This window comes from Ursus maritimus, unplaced genomic scaffold (genome assembly GCF_017311325.1).
Source record: "Ursus maritimus isolate PB19 unplaced genomic scaffold, ASM1731132v1 scaffold_19, whole genome shotgun sequence".
Lineage (NCBI taxonomy): Eukaryota > Metazoa > Chordata > Mammalia > Carnivora > Ursidae > Ursus > Ursus maritimus.
Window position 1 is genome coordinate 36,544,259 of NW_024424341.1, and position 20,906 is coordinate 36,565,164.

Here is a 20,906-nt window from a genome sequence, read left to right on the forward strand (position 1 = left end):
GCAGGAGTCTGCAGAGAGCAGTGGTTCAGCAAGACTGAAGTTTATTGCTTGAAAAGACCAGATGAGCAACCCCCCCCCCGCCCCGGCCCCGGGCTGGTGGGGCAGAGCCTCGGGCAGCGCCGCCCCCGGAGTTCCCTGGCAGCTCCCTGGCTGCTCCCTGTGCCTGCTGCCTCACAGTCTGAGGGCCTGCTGGGGCACCAGCCATCCAGGCTGCATATAGCCAGCGGGAAGAATGGAGGGCAATGGAGGGCACCTCCTTCCTCCCCACCTTAGCCTCAGGAGGGTTCTAGCAGTGGAAACCGAGCCTCAGGAGGTGGAAGCACTTGACTGTCGTCAGTCGGGTTATTGGCTGTAGAATCAGGATCGGCATCCAGTCCCTAGTGACCCAGGTCGGGGTCCTTGGCACCAGGCCTCGCTCTGTGCTCTGCTGACATTATAATCCCATGCTCATGTCGTCTCACTTTTTACTTCTTTCTACCTTTGCCACAGATACAGTCTTTTTCTCCCTCTGCATAAACTCTGGAAACAGTACATCCAGGACCTGTGCGGGGGAGTCAAGCCAGACACGTGAGTTGCATTTCTGAAGCCTTGCCCCTTGGGGCAGAACCCAAGTCTTACAATCACTGTAAATGCAGCCTTCGGAGCCAGCCGGCTGCAGGAGTTTGTAGACCTGTGTGCTCCCTTCAGAATCTTGATCGTGGTCAACACTGAGGGCTTCTGTTTACTTCCTAGGCAGCCACAGATGGTTCAGGCCAAGCTGTTAAAGGCAGATCTTCACGGGGCTCTTGTTTCAGGTAACTCGCCTAGGAGCCCGCGGTCATGCGAACGCCCGCACCGTCCCTCAGTGGCAGGTGTCTCTGTGCTACAGGGCTAGACACACTCCTGGTCACGTGGATATTTCCAGATCACTGACATTGAGGGTGGGAGATGGAGTAGCTACCCGAGCCAGTTCTGGCCCCATTTTGGGGTGGGAGATGGAGTAGCTACCCGAGCCAGTTCTGGCCCCTTTTTGGATACACCCTAAATGGTCTTTGTGTGCCTTTCCACACAGGGACCCCTGCTGCTCTCCCCAGGGGCACAGAAGCTGCTGGCACGCGCCCCCAGCCCTGAACAGAAAGTCCCTTCCATCCATTTCCCCATAGTTTCAATCTCAGCTGTGGACTCCCAGCTCCCAGTGTCCTCTCCAGGGCAGACCTTCCCCTGAACATCTTCATTCATCCAGCTGCCACTGCACACAGCCGCCCACACGTCCAGTAGGTGTCACAACCTTTCCATATCCAAAACCAGTCCGCCTCCTCACTTCAGCCCCTGCCCTGTGTTCCCCAGCTCCGTTCGTGGTACCAGCGTTTACCCTGGTCGTTCAGGCCAAAAACCTGGGTGGGATCACGTTTCTTCTTCCCAGTCTGTCAGCACGTGCACGCCCCCGAATCCAAGTCACCACCATCTCCCCTGGATTCCTGGAGAAGCTGCCTAACCCTCTCCCTGCTGACGCACTGCTTATCCCCCAACCGGCCAGCCAGAGGGAAGGTCTTATACCAAACCTCGGGCCATGTTTGTCTTCTGCTTCCTTACTGTGATCAGAAGGCCTCTCCGACTCTGCTGAGCACCAGGTCTGACCACATCGGCCTGCTTTCTGCTTCTCGCACATCAGGCTTGAACCCACCTCGGGGCCTTTGATTTATTCCTTCCCTCTGCCCAGAGTTCTGTGTGTTCACAGACTGACGGCTTCTCAGTATTCAGGTCCCTACTCAGATGTCACTTCCCCCGAGGGCCTGCCATCACTGAAAGTGACCTTCCCCCCCATTACCTTGTGTTTTTTCTTCTTAACAGTTACCACTATCAGAAAATGCAATCATCTGATTTGGTACACATTCCCCTCCTACCATTAGAACATCAGCTCCTTGAGAGCAGAACCTAGAACAGTCTTGTTCACTCCCGTGCCTGGCACCAATCTCGGACAGTGCCAGGCATATAGCAGGTGCTCAGTGAATGTCTACAGGACACACGGGGGCATGGGTCAGGAGAGCTGAGGGGCCGTTCGCCCCACTCACTGCTCCACAGCCTGTAGGAAGATTTCATTCTGGCCAGAGTTTGGGAGGTCATGGGAAGGCCATGGTGGACAGGTGTTCCTTCAGATCCCATCCGTGAGACTTGGCCCCGTGCCAGCAACTTGTGGGTCTTGGTGGTGCTGGATATACACGTGATCTTGGCTCCGTAGTCCTTCCCAAGACCCCCGTGGCTGCAGGCCCTCCAAAGGACACCTTGTCAGAGCAGCCCAGAGGCTATAAAGCCACAGGCAGGGGATTGGGACCTTGAGTTCTCATGCACTTTGGTCCCTGGCCAGCTGAGGAGCCCCTCCCCCCCGCCCCCACCTAGCTAGCTGTGCGGCCCCCAGCACCACTGAGGCTGAGGCCTTGAATGCCCTTTTCCTTTGCAGTCACAAAATCCAAATGCCCCTCCTATGTGGGTGTTACAGGAATCCTTCTACAGGAAAGTAAGCACGTCTTCAAAATTGTCACCAAAGAAGACCACCTGAAAGGTGTGTAACTGTGTCTCGGTGTTGTGGCCTGCAGCCTACCCGGCTTCGTCAGCCCTCTTCTCGTGGCTTCAGCGGCTCAGGTTGGTCTCTCACATCAGCAGAGATTGCAGATGCCTGCTGACCGTACATTCCATGCCTGCCCAGAGCACCCTCTGCCCCCACAGCTCTCCCAAAGGCAGCGTGGAGCCCAGCCAGCAGCCACAGCCAGATACGACAGGAGGAAGGGCTGCCCGGCTACGCTTGCAGATACTTGGGTCTGTTTCCATGCCTGAGGCCCTCCCCTGCCCCAAAGCCTCTGCCCCCCAGAGCAGTGGACAGGACAGACAAGGGAGCTAGGGTAGTGCCTGTCCCTGGAGTTCCAGGATCTTGCCCTTTCTGCTGACCCTTGGGGTTCCAGGAATGCAAGTGCGGGCTCACCCTCTGGGTGGGCCAGAGCTCATTGTTCTAGCAGAGACGAGCGTACGCAGCCGGTCTGTCGAGATTTCCACACCCCTTGCCTGCAAATCTGAGATTGCGAAACCACAGTGGGAGGTTTTTGTTCCTTTAGTTTTGGAGTTTGGTTTTTCTTGCTGCTTCCTTCCGTTCTAATACAGATATTCTAGGAATAGTATTATGCATTAATGTGAACTTAACTGCATTGATTTCTCTTTTCGTGGTCTTTTTTCTCCTGGGTTTTTTTTAATAATTATCCCCAAGCTAAACTGTGTGTTCACAGTAGAAATCGATGGCTTCATTTCCTACATTTATGGAAGCAAATTCCAGGTTCGGTCAAGTGAGCGATCTGTCAGGAAATTCAAAGCCAAGGGAACAGTTGACCTGTGAGCTGTTTGCCGCGGACGCAACTGTTTTGACCCCAAGCACCAGGAACACCTGAGTGCCCACATGTCAGCGAACAGATGGCCGGGTCGGTTCTGGTTCTAGAGCCCCCCCCCCCAGCCCATTAACACCAGAGTTAGGAACAATTCATCATCCGTATTGAGCAAAGAAGGCCGGGAACAGAGGGATATATGTTTCTAGGTGATGACAGGCATGTTCTGCTCCCGTGAGAGGAAACTCTGGCAGGACCCGCACAGGTTGCCCTGACTGGTGCCAGTGTGAGGTTTTTATTTCTTCCTCATCCTCCTCTGTGTCTCCTGAATGTTCTGTGATGAATCCGTGGCTTATGTAATAATAAAACACACGTGTCGGTGTAAGAGGCTCCTGGTGAAGGCCCGAGCCCTGCGACAGAGCCAAGCCGGAAGGGAAGTGGCCCGAGGCTGAGCCTGGCGGGGGCCCCACTTCTGCCCTGTAGACAGAACTTCCCGAGGGCAGGGGCTCGGCCCATCTGAGGTGTTGCTTTACATCACGCCCCCTGTGGAACTCTGGGACCGAACGGCGGTCTTCTGTGCTGTCACAGGAAAGTGTGGAGTGAGCAGTGAGGTCGCAGAGGGGCTTTGGGCTCATGGGCTCTGGAATGAGCACTGGGACGGGCCTGGAGGCAGGCTGCCCGGTCAGGTGCTGCTCCCCGTGGGCGTTCGGTACATGGAGCTTGGACGACAGAGCCTTCTTGATCCTGTGGCTCTTGGGCTCCAGGGCAGGTCAGCTGACGGGGAACAAGACTGCAGCTCTTTCCAAGCGCTCACGTCCTAGGAGAGCCTGAGTCCCCAGCAGTGGCAGCTCCGCTGGTCCCTACTGCCCCCTGCCGCCGGAAGCCTTGGCTCTTGGGTCTGACTCGGTGCACATGGCATGTGCCTACGGGCCACTAGGGGAGGGGCTTGCAAGCAGCCCTGAATGGGGACGGGGCTTCCAGTCTGTGGTGGTTGGAAAGCCGCATGGCTCAGAGGGACCGACGGCTCTGTTCCTTTGAGAAGTTAGTGTCTGCCTACCGGCCAGGTGAGGCAGAAACGCTGCTGGGAACAAACCGGCTGCAAATCCGTGAGCTTTTTCTTTTGCTCCAGGAGAAGCAGCAGCACAGGACACTGGCCTCTGTCCGTGTGTCCCGCTGGCCCGCACTGGAGGAGAAGAGCCCTGGGCCAGGAATGTAAACTCTGACTCTGACGGGGGCGCAGGAAGGCCGCGCTGGGTGCCGCTGCGCCTCCCAGAGCCTGGGACTGCACCCGTGTCCCTCCGTGTGGGCTCCGTGGCTCGTCAGGTTGGTCCAGGGCCGGCTCGGATGCGCTCCTGCTGCCGCCGTCACGGCCTGTGTCTCAGATCCCAGCCCCACCGGGGACAGGGCAGTGGGCCCGGCCACTGAGCCCTGTGCTCTGACAGCCTGGTTTTGCCACAGTGGACAGCCTCAGTGCTCGCTCGCCCAGGGTCTCACCACCTGAGAGGGTTGAGCTGGGATTTGACCGCCATGGTCTGGCTGCAGAGCCGTGCTTTTGACCACGGGATGAGAAGATTCTGCTCTAAGTGTGTAACGTGGTCCCTTTAGCACTGGGCTCCCACTGAGGAGGTCACTGCCTTCTACGTGGAGTGGCTCATTCTTCCAACCATCTGAATGTGCCTCTCCGGTAACGGCCGGGGTGCTGTAGTTCCCTGAACCATGCTGCTCGTGCCCACCCCCGTAATGGAAAAGGCGGCCAGTGTGTAAATATACAGCTGCTTTCCAGAAACGCTGTTGGTGCCACTTGGCTCGTGAAATCTGTTTTTCATGGCACAGACTCACGTTTCTCTGTGGATGGCTGTTTCATTGGTAGCCTTCTCTCCCCCCTTGCCTGAGGACACTTGACAAGAACACTCACCTGCCATGAAGCTGCCACTGTTCCTGCCTGTGTCCAGGATGCCCTGTTGTCCCCACAGCCCACCCGGGGCCACTGGGTCTGTGCCCTGAGGACGTGCCATCCTCTGAGGGCCCAGGCCCGGCAGGACGCGGGCTCTCGGTGAGCGTCCTGATGAAGTGGCACTCACTACTCCCCAGAACCAGGCCGAGGCCTCCGGAGGTGCCCCGGGGCTGGCCACGTTCCCGCGGCTGTGGCTTAGGGCCGCTTGTGGACGGCGCTGTGGTAGTTTGCAGTCCAGGACCCCAGTAGAGCTGCGGCCTTGGGGCTGTTGGCTCGTGGGAGACACAGCTGCATTGGCCTCACGTGTCAGTCTTCCCGCACCGGAGAAACCAGAGAGGCCCACGCAGCAGCAGAGTGGTGACCAGCTCAGGACGAGACTCAGGAGCCGCAGGGCCAGCAGACAGCAGCCCGGGGACCCGCTGTTCTCCAAAAAGCATTATTCCCCAGAGCCGACTCCATGTGGAGGACGGGGCCTTAGTGCAGGGCCCACCGGGGACAGGCCAGAGCCTCTCCAGGGGAAGAAAAGGACGAAGCAGCTGGTGGGAAAGGTGAGGGGCGGCACGGGCCATGGCCACCGTGTTTTAGCATGGGCTGCCGTAACACACTGCAGATGGGCAGTCCAAACAACAGAACGTTCTACCCACCGCTCCAGAGGCTGGAAGTCCAAGAGTAAGGTGCCCTCAAGGTTGGAGCATGGTGAGAGCGTTCTCCTTGGCCACCTTCTTGCTGTGTCCCCACGTGGCCTTCCTCAGTGCACACCTTCGGAGAGAGATGTGACTCTTCCTCCTCTTATCAGGACACCAGTCGTGTGGTTAGGGCTCCATCTGGATGACCTCATTTCACCTTAATTACCCCCTAAAGGCTCTCCTTCTCAGTGCAGTCACATTGGGGATGAGGACTTTGACAGGAGTTCGTGGGGACATAATTCCGTCCATAATCGCCATGGAGCTGCCCCACCCAGGACAGGAACCCCCTGTTGGAGCCCCTCAGAAAGGCTGCAAGACCCACCGGCTCCCATCCGCCGACACGGGCCTGGCCACACCCCTGCTCAGGGTGCTTGCGCCACTAGCCGGTTCAGTCAGCCCCGCTGCTGGACGCTGAGCTCCCCTCACCACTGGGTTCCATGACTGGCTCAGGCAGGAATGTAGGTCCCGCGGCCCCTCCATTGCCAGCTTCCCCTTCACTTCTGTGAACCACTGAGCTCCTCCCTTACCCTCCCATCGGGGCCAGGCACAGTGGTGGGAGAGGAAACCGCACACAGGTGGCAGGGTGGACAGGGAGGCTCCCTGGAGGAGGGGGCTCGATCCAGGCAGCTGTGGGATGTGAAGAGTGACACAGGCTCAGGACCGGCCCAGCGGACCAGTCGTGGAGGCCCCAGGACATCAGCTGCCCGTGAGACTCAGGGCCAGCAGGAAGGAAGGTGAGAAGGGGTGGCAGGGCTCTGGCTGCCACTCCCAAACCCATAGGAGGTGCGTCAGGTCCTGCCCAGTTCAGTGGGAGGAGAGCGGCGCTAGAGGTTTTAAGCCACGGGTCAGGGTGCGGAATCCTGCTGACCCGGTCGCCCAGTGCTGACATCTGGGGGCCTCCCTATCACCATCTGGCAAAGTGGGGCCGTGAGGCCAGATGAGGGTTTCCTGAAGGGGGCTCCTGGAACTTCGTGCATCTGCACTGGCATCAGCAGGACACCTGCTAAAAGCCGCCAGCTCCTGGGCTGCAGTCAGACTCCAGGGCTGGGGCCCAGACAGCTTCGTGTGTCTCTCAGACCCCAGCTGGCTCCTCCAATCGCTGAAGTGTGAGGTTCACGGACTCCAGATGGTGTCTAAAGTGTCTTCCAGCTCTGACGTCTGGACTGTGATTTAAGATTTGGGACTCTCGGGATGGTGTTTTCCGGATGCTGGAAAAGATTGTCAGATGACTGATCTCTCAGGTTCTGAAGAGTAAACATGAACATTCCCCCCACAAGCCATAAATTATGGTAAAAAGCTTGCTTTCTGGACAATGGCTTTCGTTTTAATTTAGTTTGCATTTCTTAGCTATAATGCCTAATTAAGACATCTGTTAAATGTCTATAATATTAATTTAATAGGGGGGTTCTAATAGAACTGTATTGGAAATGTCCATTTAATTAACCTCGTGGGCCTTTAATGGATGTCTTAAATAGACATCATTAACAAGAGTGCTAGACAAATTAAAATTAGAGTCAATAACATTCTTGGTAATTTTTCCTGAGCTGTGAAGGACGAGCGTTGCTAAGTAGACAGACGCAAACATGGGCTGCACAGAGGCGTGTGGGGGCCCGGCGTCCCCAGCAAGCCCCAGGTGCGTTTCAGCCATTCTGCGTCCTGGCCTCCCCTTTGTGTGCCTCCCACACACGATGCTTGCTGGCCTGGTCCGTTAGACCGAGCTCTGGGTGAGGAGAGGGTGGCGAGGGAGGAAGATGGGCCTAAATCCCAGCTCGCCGCATGGCTCGCGTTGAGACGGGGCAGACGTGAGACTGGACGGAGGAGGATGGGGCAGGATGGGCAGGGCTGGGGGGTGGAGTGGGGTGAGGGGAGGAAGTGGGGAGCATGCCCATTTTGCCCCTACCACTCCTCGGAGCAGTCTCACTCAGGTGAACTATACTACCAAAGCCCCGGCTCGGCTCCCCATCTCCACATCTCAGGTGGCCTCTCAGGGCGCCTGACACGGTTGACCGTTCCCTCCCTCCTGAGGCACTTCTGTGTCCCCACACCCCCTGGCGGTCCCCTGCCTCCTGGCCACTCCCTCTCTGTCCTTTCATGGACCCTCCTCCTCTTCTAAGCTGGTACATGTTGGCATGCCCTGAACTCGATCCTTGGACTGCTCCCCTCTCCCCTTAGCCGGTCTCACCCACAACGTCCAACACACGTCCAACACACTCGACTCAGGAGATCCTGTTGGCAGCCCTGCTTCTCCCCAAGCCCTCTCCAGAATCTGGAACATTATCGTCTGCCTCCAGTGGGAGCTCCTTTGAGTTCACGATGACTGTTTTGATGCCGATGTGTCCCCGGTGATCTAGAAGCACTCGCTGACCTGGAATGGGTGCTCGGTGAACATTCGTTGGGGGAATGGAAACCACTGCTCGTTGACCTCTCCACATGGATATGCAACAGCATCCTGACCTGCCGTGGCTGGGAAAGAATCATGGACTCCCCACAAGTGCGCTCCGCCTCCACCCCTACCTCGGTGAACAGCCTCTGTCTCTCTGCTTACTTGGGTCAGAAACACAGGAGCCCTCCTTCACCCCTGCCTGGTGTTCACACCTGCCCCCCATCCGACCTCTCATGAAGTCCTGGTAGCTCTCCCTCGTCTTCTCTGCTGCTGCTCTCAGCCACCCACCCACAGCCCCTGGCGGCCTCCCTGCCCCCATGTGTGGCCCCACCACAGCCCAGGTGACCTTTGCGAAGCGTAGCTCAGATCGTGTCACTTTTCTGCTCAAAACCCACACGTGCTTTCCCAGTATGCTTAGAATTAAACGCGGCATCTCACCAGGGTCATTAAGGGCCCCCAAGACCTAACCCCAGCCCGCTTCTCCCAGCTCCCCAGTGTCCTTCCCCCGTGCCTTCTCTACATAGCTCTGTCCCACTCAGACCATTGGCACCTTTCTGGGACCTCCGACCCCAAGGCAGCGCCTTCCCCTGCACTCAGCTTTCTGCTGCTGGCTGGCCTCCCTCTCAGCAGCACCCCAGCGGGCCCTTAGCATGGGACCTCATTTCACAGTGTACGCAGCACTTGTCCGTAACCTTCCCTGGTGGTTCATTGTCGTTTTCTTCCACCAGAACGTAAGCGCCGTGCGCGCCAGGACGTGGCCTGGCTTGTCCAGCACTGTGACCGCTGTAACCTCAGTGCCGCCCAGAGCACTGCCCTCCACGTACTAAGCGTTCCCTTAGATGCTTGTTGTCTGACTGAACACAGTGCGCCAAGGGTGGGGCCCCACGGTGGGTAAGGGTGGCCGCACACAGCCGCGGTGACCCTCGTCTGGCCCCGGCAGACGCCTGCCCCACTGCGGCTTTCCACAGCGGAGCGGCACCGCGTCCTGAGACCCCCGGGCCACCTCAGCATTTTAGGCGGGCAGGCGCCCCAGACAGCAGCGGTGCCCGGGTGCTGTGGTGGCCCTGCCCCTCCGGCTTCCCAGCCACGTGAGCTTACAGGCCACGAGCCACTGTGCCCAGCAGCGGGCGTGGCAGGCACCTCTCTGTCCTCTCCAGCTTCACCACTGGACCCAGGGTGCCGGGGGGGTGCAGGCGTGGCTGGTGCTGGGCCACCCGGCCTGGAGAGGCTGAGCTCGGTGAAGAGCCTGGCGCTCAGTCAGGAAATCCAGTTCAAGGCCCAGCTTACTCTTGACCTTCATTTTCAACCACAAATGACATGATGAAGGGAGTGTGGTGTTTATGGTAGATTCATTTAATCTACACCAATTAAACAGCAGCCCCTGCCACGAGGGAGGGAGAGAGGGAGCTGCTGGTGCCCCCCCCCGCCCCCGTTCCGTAGACATTTACCTTGTGCTGGCCGAGAGGGGGAAAAGCACCCCTACTTGCTCTTCGTCTCCCCAAAATGTGTAACCGTAATGCCGTTCCTAGTTACACAGCCCCTAAACCAGTGGTGTGGTGAGGGCTCAGGAGAGCAAGTGTGTGTCCCTCTTCCTGCCTCTTACTCCTGGGGGCAGCTGGAAACTGGCCATGGTGGGAGTTTTCACACCACGCTGGGAATCCGGGCTTGTCCAACACGGACCAGCACCCCCAGCCCCGAACGCATGTCAGCCCCGCTGTTCGGGAGAAACACTGAGCCAAGTTCCAGCCCTGGGAGCGAGACCTCCGCAGCATGGGGGCAGTGGGGAGGGGTGTTTGTCGCTGGGTGCCACCTGAGCCCGAGGGTTGCCTCGGGGCACGCAGCGCTGGGAAGGTGGCCCCACGGCTGGGGGCTGTGAGCACAAGCCCTTCCCTGGCGGAGAGCTCATCCGGCTGTTAAGTTCAGGATCCACGATCTTTCTGTGTATGTTATACTTCTATTAAAAATGTGCTTGTCAAGGAACCCCTGAGTCCACGGTGTGGGTGCTTACTAAGCATCTGAAAGTGAAGCATCTCCCTGCCCTGGCGTCCTCCTCCGGATGGCCGTGCCCGTTACCCTCACGGCTCTTGCCCCGGAATCAGGGGTTTCAAGCAAGGTCACCCAAAGTGCTCACAGGGGCGGTATGTCACCAAATTCACCATCTGAACATGTCCCACCTCTCTGCCCTGGACCTCCGGGGACCATGACGTCAGCAATCCGTCACAAAGGAGCGGTTGCCACAGACCTGGTGCCCACCAGGCTCCCAACGAACTGTGATGACAGCGGCCATCGGGTGTGCAGGGTGGGCTGGGGAGGGACACAGGGCCCACGCCAGGGGCACCTGGCTGGTCTGGAAGTGGAGCAGGCTTCCCTCGGGAAGTGACCTTAAGCTGAGGCCAGAGAGCTGAGCGGGCTTCAGGCAGGAAAGGGACCCCTGCAAAGAAACCTGAGGTGAGGAGTAGAGCCTGGAGGGGAGAGCTGGCACTGGCAGCCAGCGCCTGGGGCACTGTGCGGGGTGACTGGAAGCCAGGGCGGGAGGGGCCAGAGTGAGGGCTGGAGACCAGCAAGGAGGCCGAGGCTTGCGAGGGCCGTCTGTGGCCTGACCAGGGGTGTCGGCCTCAGGGATACGCAGAAAGAGGCTTGAGGAGTGCACATACCACCCCACAAACAAGATCTTGGGTTCACAAGCCTCCCCCCAGATCTCCACCTGAGCCTCCACTCACAGCCAAGTGGCCTGTGAGGCTGAAGCCCCAGCTGGCCAGGCTGGTGAACGGAGGGGGTGGGAGCAAGGCCGGCAGGGCCGGGGAGGTGGGGGCAGCTGCCGAGGTCTCCTCAGAGAAAGGAAGAGGGGGCAGGTGGACAGATGGGCAGGTGGGAGAGGAAGAAGGAGCCCTGGGTCCAGGGTCAGAAATGAGGAAGGTGAACAAAGCCGGGCCAGGGACGGGGGGTGGTGGGGGCACGTCCCCGGGCTGTCCTTACGTGGCCTGGCTCTGCGAGCTTAGGCGCCACGTCCCAGTGCCTCAGTGTTCTCATCTCTTAAATAAGTGTCCTGAATACAGCACAAGGAACAAGAGTTACTGTGTGGTCTCACCTGAAAACTTGGAGTTGGACAGTGTATGGTCTCATCTTCCAAACACATGGGACCTGTCGCTTGTCAAAGCTGTCCCCTCCAAGGCCACACTCTTGGTGGAACCTCAGAATATCCTCAAGAAGTCAGCCCTGGTGGCCTGTGCGCTGGCCGAGGACACAGAGATCACCTGGCCCAGGTTCACCCAGCCAAGGCTGGATCTTGTGGCTAGGGCCCCCTCCCCAAATTAGAGCCCGAGGAAGGCTCCCTTTCCCCCAGAATTTCAAGCCTGCTGCCTGCCAGGGTGAGGACAGGTCTCTGTTTTGCAAGGCAGGAACCCCTGCCAGCTGCTGGCTCCTAGCGGCGCTTGCTGCGGAATTTAAAGACCACAATAACTATTGAACACCCTATTACCCGGCTGCCTAATTAATGTAAATGAGAGTTACCGTCCGCTCACCGAGGCTGATGCTTCTCCGAGGAGGCCCTGCCAGCCACCCGGGCCCCATTCCCGGGCCGTTTATGGTGGCAGCCCCATTCTGGCTTGGTTGAGTTACAGGTAAGTCACGGCCCTAAATAATGAAGACGGAGTGCTAATGGGCCCCCAGAAGTCAGGCAGCTTAGGCTCCAGTCCCTGAATCAGAGGTGTTCCCTTGCAGCTTTTCTCAGACCCAAAGCCTTAGCCGCTCCCTGAAACCCAAGTGGCAAGAGATCCTAGGCCTTCCGGCAGGGAGGCAAAGGAGCATGTCTGTAGGTCCCCCATCTGTCGGTCCCCTGCATGGAATGCAATCCTCTGAGGCCTGCATGGCCCGGCCCCCTCCCTCCCGCCCCAGCTCCAGCCTCCCTCCGGTCCTGGAGCTGTAGGCCAGGTTTGCCCGGGACCACTCAGGTTTTAGCACCGTCCCAGGCAAAGCGGGGCAGTTGGCCATCCTCCCCCAGCCCTACTAGGATGGTCTTTCTGGTTCAATATCCAGCTCCTTTTAGCCCCTGGGCGGGGGGGGGGGGGGGACAAGGAGCACACTAAATGCCACCTTCTCAGTCCTTCCCAGGCCGCCCGTCTTAGTCCCCTCCTGCTGCTCAACCCTGGCTGCATAGTAGAACCAGGTAGCAAGTTTTGCAAATAGTACCAAAGCTCAGACCTCTTCCCCTAAAATCACACCAGCATCCCTGGGGGTGGGACCCAGGTGTCTGTAGGTTTTTAATCAGTGGTAGAAAAATCGTAGTTCAAATCCCAGCTCAGACACTGATGGCCCTGGGCTAGTCAGTCAGCCTCTTGGGGTCCAAGCTTCCTTGTTGTAAAATAGGAATGTCTATCCCATGTTGTAAGAAGCCCAGAGGGCCAGGCATAGAGTAAGTCTCATTAGGATATGCTCTGTCCTGGCTCTTTCTGTTGCTGAACGGATAGTTCGTGAGCTCCAAGAACCAGCCTGAGAGCTTGGGCTTTGCCAACATTAGTGCCTTGCCATCGCAGACATGTGGCCCCAGTCTTTGAGGCTGGGCAAGGGCCAGCCCAGAGCCCAGATACCGGGCACCTCGGTTTGTCACACCCTTCCTACTTCGCTGCAAACACACACCTGTCCCCTCGACCAGGGATCCGAGAAACCCACCCCTGAGTCCCAGGCTCAGCACAAAGGCAGGCTCAATGCCGGTGTCTAGAGAATGAGTAAGTGAAGCAGTGAATGTGCCCACGGCTGGCGTGGTCATTTCGGGGCCGCCTCTGTGGCAGGACTGTGCTCCTAAGGGGTTTCTCTTGACACACCTACCTGGTGGCCCTTCCGCAGGCTGGAGCCCCTCCCAGCATGCCTTGCAGAGGGTCCATGGGGCTGTTTCCAAAAAGTCATTTCCAAACAACTTCAGTGAGTCTTGCAGTCATAGCAGGTGGTGATCGACGCGCTCTCTCTCTCTTTTTTAATGAAGTAAAAGGGCCTGTAGAATAAAATACCAAAGCGATGGCACATGTCAGGTCATTTTATTTCCTCGTTTTATTGCGGCTATCTGTAGAAATGGGCCTCTCTAGACACAAGGAGCACTAGATTGGGTCTACGCTAGGGAGCTCTGTACCAACACCTGGCATAAGAGATGATGACAGGTGTATGCATAAGGAAACAGTGCTCAGAGGAGTGAGGGGACCTGGCCAAGGTGTCACGGATCATCAGGCTTAGAGCTGGACTCCAGCCTGGTTTCTTTCTCCATTCCCCAGTTCCTGATTCATCTACCCCTATACAGAAGCCTATGATCTTCTCTGGCTCAGGAGCACTGTGGTGGGTGTTTCTTCTCCACTGTGGTCCCATGAACTCAGGTCTCTCAGCTGTCACTCCGAGAGACATTGTGTTTACCTATAGCCTTTAAATGCATCAGTTGGGACTACTTTGGTTGCAAGTAACAGAAAACCCAATGCAAACTGGTTAAGATGGGGGCAGAATTTTTTGGCCTCTATAATTGAAGGGTCAGAGTAGGCTGCCTTCAGGAATGGCTTGATCCAGAGGACAAAGCAATGTCTTCAGGATATTTCTTGCTGTATCTTTGCTCTGTGTTGCCACCTTGCTCAGACAGGCTCTCTCCCTTCGTAGCAGCAAGGTGCGTGTTCAAGACTCACACTATTTAGCTGGAGTCTAGCTGAAGTCTAGCTGGAAGGAAAAATGTTTCTTCCTGGTACCCTTCCTTCGCTCCCAGAATTCCTTCACCCTCATTTGACCCTTTGATCAGACTGTGGCTGAGGTGTCCAAGGGGCTGATTGGCCAGGACTGGATCACATGCTTCTGCCCTGATAACACATGAATTGACTGTGGGAAAAAGATCGTTCCTCCAAAGGCACCAAGGTGCTATTTTTTAAAGAAGGGAGGATGGATCATGGTGGCAATAATAATAATAATAATAACAATAGATGTCTACTGCACTGAGGTCTCAAAGGAGGGAACAAGTGCAATGTAGCAAAGGGTTCCCAGGATGCACTGACATCATGGCAACTCACCTGAGCTGGAACTACACTTACCAGCATTCCCTCCCATGCCCAGTTCCCAGTTAGCATGGGTGGGCCATTAGGGACCCTTGACCTGAGATTTGGGAGATGGAAGTGCAGCGGCAGCTGGCTCCTTCTCGGGACTCTGGAGGTCAGTACAGAGTTCAAGGTGCTGTTGCTGCTCCCATCGAGCAGATCTGCTGGCTCACCGGACTGGTGTGGGCAGCAGCCAGGCCCCCAGCACCTCCAGCCCTGGCTGCAGCCTCCCTCAGCTTCTCTGGTCCTGGGCCATGAAGAAGAGTGCCAGCCCCTCCTGGAGGACACTGTCGTGGGTGAATTCAGAGGCTGGGAGACAGGGAGGGGCTGATGCAATGCCAGCCTCTCAGGTCCCGGCTGTCCTTGTGTCCTCCACACCCATTGTCCCTTCTCTAATTCTTGCCCCTCAGGCTGCGGGTTCCAGGACCAGGGACAGAAGCAGTGGCTTCGTGTAGACTGTTCAACCAGCTTCCACAATGGGATAAGGTCGAATCCCTGTAATGGATCCTTTAGGACATAAAGTCTCCTAGCAGCTCTGCTGCTCTGATGGAAGCCTGACAGAAACAGTCCCTGAGCTTCCTGTTCTGAAACCTCCTGGCGAGCACAGGCGTGACCTGTAGACTGATGGCAGGAGCAGCCTTGCTCCCCCTGCTGTGGGCACTCCCAGGACCACCCCAGGCGCCATCAGGGGGTCGACTTCAGCCAGGCCCCCGACTGCATTTTGGAAGTAGCTTTCCCCCTCATTGAAAGCCTGGAGTAGAGTCGCCCCCATCGGGACACAGGTCATGTAGGCTAACGCCATCTTCCCCACAGCCCCTCTCTGGCTTCTACCAACGAAATACCCTCATCGTGTGTATCTCACTAGTTACAGATGCGGTCACAGGCTGTCGAGGCCTCTGTGTTGCCTGGCCAGCCTCCGTGCCCCGTCCCCACAGCTGCTCTGAGCCAAGCACGGTCATCCTGCTGTCCTGGCCAGGCATTGGTGTAGAAAGGGGCATGTGGCCCCATCCCAGACCATGAGAGCAATTGTTGTGATTGTCCGTGCTTGTCTGCCCAGTATTTCCAGTTCTCCCCACTTTGGGCAGCGAAATATTTATTTCCTGGTCTCCTTGTGGTCAGGCGAGGCCATAAAACTAACCCAAGCCAATGAGTCATAAGCGGAAGCCATGTGTGTCATTCTCAGCCAGAGTGTCTAACTGCGGGTGTGAGACCCTCCAGACCTCCTTCCCTTGGACACAATCACCTACAGTATTCAAGATGGCACCTGATGCCTCAGTCTGTGTTCCTGAGTGAGTTTGGGAACAGAGTCCCTGACTGACCTGCTACGGCCTGTAGCGTCCGTGAACCTCTGTTGTTTAAAGTCACTGAGACACTGAGATTTTCTTGTTACGGCTGTGTAACCTCATTTATGCTGTCACAAAATTTTCCTGGTGGTAAGGGAGCCATTTGTTTTAGGAATGAAGCAGAGAAAGACAGCCAAGCAATCCCTTTTCCTCCTCTAGACGGTGCTGTACAGGCTGGAGCTCAGCCGCCATCTTGAGACCAGAAGCCAGTCTGAGGGAAAGCTCCCACCCTGAAGACCCCAGGCAGGGGATTGGAGAGAACCAGGATCCTTGAAGATATGGCCAAACTCCTGAGTCAACAACCCTGCAAACTTTTTTACTTCTTGACTTCCTGGTATATGAAATCAAATTCCTTCTTGTCTAAGCCAATTTTGTTTGAGTTTTTGCTACTTGCAGCTGAAAACATCTTAACTGATAAACGTTATGGACACATTTCTTCCTCAGGCAACCCCTGGAGGGTTTTAAACCAACTTTGCCCATGAAGCACCTACACTCCGGAGACAAAGATACACATTCTCTCCTCCAAATCAGAAACTGAAGCAGGATTGAATTATGTAGGTTGACACTTGACCAACATGGGTTTGAACTGCGTGGGTCAACTTACATGTGGATTTTGTCCATCAATATGGTACGACACTGTAAATGTATTTTCTCTTCCTTATGTTTTCTTAATAACATTTTCTTTTCTCTAGCTTACTTTATTATGAAAATACAGCATAAAATACATATAACATACAAAATATGTACTACTCGATTATTTATGTTATGTAAGACTTCCGGTCAACAGCAGGCCATTAGTAGCTAAGTTTGGAGAAATCAATATTATACACATTTTCAACTGCACAGGTATTTGGCGGCCCTAATCCCCACATTGCTCGGGGGTCAACTGCATTCATCAGTTGAAGGGCAGAAACCAAACTCAAAATTGGCTTATGAAGAAACGGTGGGGGGAAGGGGTGGATATTCGTCCCTGCAACTGGAAAGGGTGGGGGCAATTGTAACTTCAGACATGGCTGGTTTCAGGGACTCAAAGGTGTTGTCAGGAATCTGCCTTTCTCCTTCTCAGATATATTTTCTTCCATGTCTGCTTTACTCTCACTCAGCCTCCCACCAACTGATGGTGTATTTGGTTCCCATGTGAGCAGCCTGAACTTTCCGGTGCAAGGATATGTCATTGCCATTGGCCTAGCCCGGATCATGCATACATCCCTGTACCACCGTGACTAGAGAACATGGTGTTCTGGTTGGCCAGACTCTGTTCATGTCTATCACTGGGTTCAGTCCTCCCTGAATCAAAAGACTGGAGAGAAAGAAAAGGGTAGTTCCCCCAAAATAACAGGTATTTCTGGCAGAAGGGAGAAAGGTTCCCAGGCTGACAAAAATAGGAGATAAAGATGTGTAAGCATAGGCAGGCCTGGGGTGCCTGGTTTCAATGAAAAGGCTGGGCTTGGGAGAGGTGATGTGATGGTTCTGTCCAGTCCTCACCAATCCAGCAGCCGGGAGCGGAGGGATAAGACCAGGGGGAGGAACGGTCATTGTTTGGGTTCACCCGGGTAAAGGCCAGAAACTGGGATCTCAATGCAAGTAGTTGATTTGGGAGGTGAAGCTAAACACTGGCGATGGGGTGGAGGCTGGGGGTGAGACAGGAAAGGGAAGGCAGCCAACAAAGGGTGTGCCATGGGGCATGTGGAGCTCGGAGTACCCAGCTCCATCTCTCACAGGAGGACAGCGGGGGGCAGCGCGGGGGAGCCCACCTCGGCGCGTCCCACTGAAGGGTGAGGGAGTCGGGGTATTTACGCACCAAGGCCAGCTGGTGAACCATCCCAGCAGGTTGATTCTCTGGCACGTCTGGCATCTCTCAACCTCCCAATTGCCCGAGGAGGCCCAGGCAGTGGCCTGCAGCTGGCAAGATGAAAGGGCAGGGATTTGGACCCCAGAAGACTGGCTCTGAGGCTTCGCTTTCTCCACCAACCTCCACAGATCCAGCAAGGTATTGTAGGCCACCACCAGTCCCTGTGGCTTCCCAGACGAGGAAAGCAAGCGGCCACTTTGGTGACCCTCCAGCAGCCCCCCTTTGCTGATGGTCACTCTGTGGGGTCCCCTCTGGGATCAACAGGCAGGCCTTCCCTTCTGAGACCCCAGATTCTTGCAGACTTTCTTCTCAGGCATGTTTTTCTGCAGACGCTAATGAATGACCCTTACATTTCCCAGAAAGGCTCCCTCCTTCTGAAGTGGCTTAAGATCTCCGATCTTGATTGCAATCTTCCCAGAGCTGATTTTGGCCACTTGGCTCTTATTTCTGAAGTGTTGATGGACGTGGGAGGAGAGGAGAGTGAGCAGGGGTGCATTCGGGGCTCAGCTCTCCTATAGACACCGTGATTCCAGAGGCAGGGGTTCGGCTATCAGAACTGGAATAGACAAAAGAACTCTATTTTCTTTTCAGCTCTAAGCACAATGGATCCCTGCTTTGTACCCCAGTATAAGCCACCCTCATTCCTGCATAAGTCCTGACTTGTCATATAAAGATCTGCCCCTGTTTCTTGGTGATATTGGTTTAACATAGGGACAAAATTCTTTCTAGAAGTCTCACCCCTAATTTTTGAAATTAAAGTCTATGGAAAATGTGAATTGAGTTGGAGAAGTTTCTATATATGTAATTTTTAAGAAGTCACGTGCACATGCTCATAGGTGTAGGAACACTTAGGAAGCACTTGTCAGGCACTATTTTGAGCCTTTTGCACATATCAACTAATTTCATCCTCCCAACAACCTGGTAAGGTCAATGCTGTCGTTATTCCCATTTAGCAGATAAGAAAATTGAGGCCCAGAGAGGTTGTCACTTGCACGAGTGGAGCTGGGATTTGAACCCCTGCAGCTTGGCCCCGAGTATGTGGCACAGAGACCCTTGGGCCTCTGCAAACACACACTGACCCCCCCACCCGCACACATGCACACCCGCTCCCAGCACTCCTGCACGCATAAGCACACACGGTCCTATGTGCTGGCTCTCCCCGAGGCTCTGCATCCCTGTGAGTCCTGGTGCAAAGAAGCGAGAGAATATCTCCCTTCTCGAAGCCTCTCCGGGGAAGCTGGGACTCTCGTCTCCTTGTTTAAAACCAAAACTGCACCAAAAAGGTCTTCCTCATCCCCTGCAAGTGGGAGGGAACACCAGCTTCTCTGGCCCCACCCTCCACTCGGATCCCCCCATGACCTTGGGATGCAGGTGGGGTGTGTCCCCCCAGTTCAGGGCAGGGAAGCAAGGCCGGAGTCATCTCGGCAGTGGTGGGCAGGCTCTCCTAGGGTGCAGACTGCCTCTGTAGGGTCCAAAGCAGGGCCCGGGCGGCACCACCGGCTTCTCCAACGGCCCTAGACCAGCAGATGAAGGCCCAGTTAGGTGGTGGCCCTTTGGAGGGTCTGGAACAGTCCAGAGCAGCCGTACCAACACCCGAGACAGGGGCTGAGGGATGATATCACTTAAGAACCCCAGGGGTCCCGCCCAGGGGCCTGCTGCCGTGCCCTTCACTCGCTAAGACCCTGGAGGCCCAGCCCCACAGCATGGTTTTCCATTTAACGTCAACCCCGCGCGAGTGACGACGAGATGGCCAGCTCAGCAGCCAGGGCTGTAAATCTCAGCTTCCTCTCCCAACTCCTGGGCCTCTCCCTCACCCTTGTGCGGCTGGTGGTTTTATGGGAAGACAAAAAATAAAAAAATAATAAAAAACAGAAAAATAAATTACTCAGGAATTTGTTTTTAATTAAGCAATAAGGCTCGATGGGGCCTGGCTGCTGCCTCATAAAGCCGCTCCCGGGGTGTGGGGAGGCATTTGGTCCAGATGAGTGCCTCAAATCAGCCCGGAATGTGATTAGATGATTACTCCCCGGAGCTCGTACAAGATGATCTTCCCCAGAGTTGTCTTATTGCCATTATAAAAAGTCTGCCGGCAGGAGGGGAGCTTTGCTGCTTCGAGAAGATGTAAACGCTGTCAGGGCAGCCGTGGGGCCTGAGCGTCCCACCCCCGCCGCACCTGCTCACGGTGGAACCCACGGGTGGCCCGCCAGGCTGGGTGGATGCTAGCATCCTTCAAAATAAGTGGGTCCCTGTACACGGGGAGCTGGATGCCTCAACAGAGAAGCAAGAGGAAGGATGCGAGGAAATCTGACTTTGAGACGCTTTCTCCTGCGAGAGCAACTCGCCATCGTCCTCACTCCCAGGCCAGCTCAATGCATCTCACTAATGCCACGGAGATGGAAAGTATTTTCACCTTCCTCCATCTCTCTCTCTCTCTCTCTCTCTCTCTCTCTCTCTCTCTCGCTTCCCAGGGGAAAGGATTCTCACTTTCTGAGTCCTACAAAGACCTATCATTGGACATGCTGGATCTGGACAGTAGACAAAGGAAAACAGAAAACTAAAGACACCAGAGAGGTGAGGTTGGTCCCCAGGAGAAGAGCTGAAATGGGAAAAGATGAGGAAGAAAAAGAAGAGCCGCGGCCTGGCTGAGTGTCAGGGAGGGTCTGGAGGGCCAGGAGACAGGAGTGGGGCAGAAAGGGAGTCTCGGAGAGCTGTCACTGTCGGCTAGGAGGCAGACAGGAGAGCTGCTGGGGAGAAGGAGTGTTGAACCCTTGCTGGCCCGTGAGACTGTGTTTTCTCCTGCTGCATTTCCTCCGGAGACTGAGCCTAGATTTGGAAGTTCTCTGAAGTACTTTGTGACTGTGGTTCTGTCTTTCTGTGACCGCCCCCCCCCCACACACACAGACTCAGCCACGTGGGACCCCACTTACCTTTGGGTTCCACGAACAAGGATGAAGGCAGAATGGGAAGACCTAGGGACTGCAGGGCCGGCCACAGGAATCCCTAGGACAAGGGTTAGGATGGGCTTCCATACGAAGTCAGACACGAATGGTCAGAAAGAAGCAGAGGCAGACCCAGGGAAGGCAAGGGCTCCTCCGTACGTGTAAATGGCCAAGAACAAGAGTTCTGGAGTCAGACAGCCCTGGACGAGAGCGTCCATCCTGCCACTTTCTAGCAGGGTGGCTTTGCAGAGTCTGTAAACTTTGAGTCTCCCTTTTCCCACATGCAAAATGAGATTAAATATGGGGTCGATCATGGGACCACCCTCCTTGGGATGTTGCCAGGCTC

The 20,906-nt window shown here is 55.9% G+C and overlaps 1 pseudogene; it reads left to right on the forward strand.

Moving 5' to 3' along the window:
* LOC103661325 overlaps positions 1-10,350 on the forward strand; it is a 16,612-nt pseudogene extending 6,262 nt beyond the window's left edge.
* The last annotated feature ends 10,556 nt before the right edge of the window (positions 10,351-20,906 follow it).